Here is a 2,434-nt window from a genome sequence, read left to right as displayed (position 1 = left end):
TACACTGTGATTATTGTACTGTAAATGCTCTTATTCTGTCTTTGTACTAATTGTTATGTTTTTGCTGTGAGGCACTTTGGGCTGAAATTCTTGTATGAAAGGTTCTATACAAACAAAAGCTTATTATTATTATTATTATTATGAGCTCCATCGGACATTACAGAGTTGGCTGGGTAAAGTCTGTTTGATGTCCGGTACGAATGATTCGTACATTTGCGTTCTCACATACAGCTACTCCGGGTAATGTCCAGATAATTAAAGAGTTGCAAAAACAATCAGCTGTCAACTGTGATTGCCCATAGTCAATCTTTTCTGCTTGTGAACATTACCCAGAAGGACGCGACTTCTTCTAAGTGGGCTTTGACTGTAAGATTTGTGATAAAACTCTTGCCAGTGATTCCACACCGCTGTTGACATCTCTCTAAGTGGTGTATGAAGTTGTTTTAATGCTCTGCAGAGGAGCCTGCATTCCAGCCGAGGTGTGAACAGTGCTTTCTGTGGGGCTCTGTCTGCAGGGCATGAACAGATGCCAGGTGTTATATCAGCATTTGTGATTCTTACACAGTTCAAAAGATCATCCGTATCACAATCCCAGTTTCAATGTGTGTGGAGAGATGTGACACTGTTGCATGCTCTGTAGAGGCTGCTTTGTGTTTTTCTACTGGGTTGAGCAATGTAAGGTGTCAGCTTCTATCTTGGGCTTGTGAGGTGAAAATGCAGTGACAAGATTGTTCTGTTGCTGTTGCTCTGTTTTGTCTTTTTAACAACTTTCTGATCATCCTTCCTTCTTACTCGGTTTATACTGATATATGCATCCCAACCAGTGTTGGGCAAGTCACTTTAAAAAATCAATCAATTACTCGTTACATGTAACTCATTGAAAACGTTACATTACTTGTTACTTTCCTTTTGTTACTCCTACCCTAACTCTGTCAAAGGTGCTTTTTAACAATTACAAAGCCTCCAATAATGTCAAAATACTCCATTAGAAGTAAATCAATCCTGCATTCAAAATGTTACTTAAGTGAAAGCACTAAATTATGAGATCAGATAAACGTACTAGCCCCATTTTACTGTTGTAGTTCATCAAGGTTAAGATCATTTTAACTTCAATGGGTAGTTTAATACATAACAATGCACCAGATTTTATAAGCTCATTATTAGTTAAAAGACAGCAGTTAGGAGGTATTCACTGACATCATTCGCTAACATTAGCTTAGCCCCAGTGAGAACTGTAACCAGCAGTGTTACCAGGAGTCACATTTTTTCTCTTTAGGTTTTGTTTTGTTTTTGCGAACTACTAACTACTTAAGGTGCCTGGCAGCAGTCTGTGCTATAGATGCACAGAAAATAATTAAAGGTGTAATGAGGAGGATTTGTCCGGATCGGTTTGTAAACGCAACATTTAAAGTTACCATTTTGCCTTGCTATATTCCCGTATTTTTGCCGCGGTGTCCGCAATTATCGTAATTTCCTTTTGGATGCGTATTTACGATCTGGCATGTGGCTATGTTTTTAAAACAGACACCCAAAAAATGTCACTAAATTAAAAGAAAAGAGAAACGAGAGGCTGGAGGCAGGGTCCCTGCAGATGTAGACACCGCCACACACTTCTAGTGGGCCATAAGTGATGATTGAGAGGAATTCATTTTGAATGAGTCTATACATTGTTTTTAGGAAAATCCTAATCATTGTGCCTTTAATATCAATCATGCATCAAACTCCTGGTAAAACAGCAAACACATCGAGCCCTGAAGTGTCAAAGGAATGGATCGTTAATGGGATTAGTAACTGTAATGTAATTGTTTCATTTAGAATTGTAATCCCTACAAAAAATTACTTTCACATTATAAAGTAATGCTTGTCTGATCACAACCTGGGGCACTGTTTCAAGCTCAGACCTTGGCCCTCTTTCAAAATAAGTGAATTTAAATCACAATGTGCTCTTTGTTTCACATTGGCTATGTCTACCTCATTGCCAGGCATCTGTACATAATTCTGATTCCTAAAAGTATTATGTCTGCGGGTAACACACTCTCTCATGCATAAACACACACGCATGCACAAAGCCTTCAAACAAAGCTAGAACTGCCTTGTAGCGCCAACAACAAGACTTGGTAATATTTCAAATTCAGCAGGCAGGTGCTCACCTTATGCTGCGACCAGATAGGAGAAAAGCTTTGCTCCCAGCACTTTCTGTGATGATGTCCTCAAAGTTATTAGCATTTAAATGAGAAAAGAAAAGCATCATATCTAGATATCACAGGGAAGCTCTCGACAATGTAAAAACTTGTTCAACAATTCAAGAGTGTTTAAAACAAACTTTTCTCATCTCCTGAGGTGAGTGACTGAATGTTCAGTTAAACAAGAAAATGAACAAATTAGATAGGAGAGGAGGGACGAGGGGGATTTCAGGCTCTGATCACACTGAACG

Source organism: Cottoperca gobio, chromosome 5 (assembly GCF_900634415.1).
Source record: "Cottoperca gobio chromosome 5, fCotGob3.1, whole genome shotgun sequence".
Lineage (NCBI taxonomy): Eukaryota > Metazoa > Chordata > Actinopteri > Perciformes > Bovichtidae > Cottoperca > Cottoperca gobio.
Note: the sequence above shows the minus strand (reverse complement) of the source record.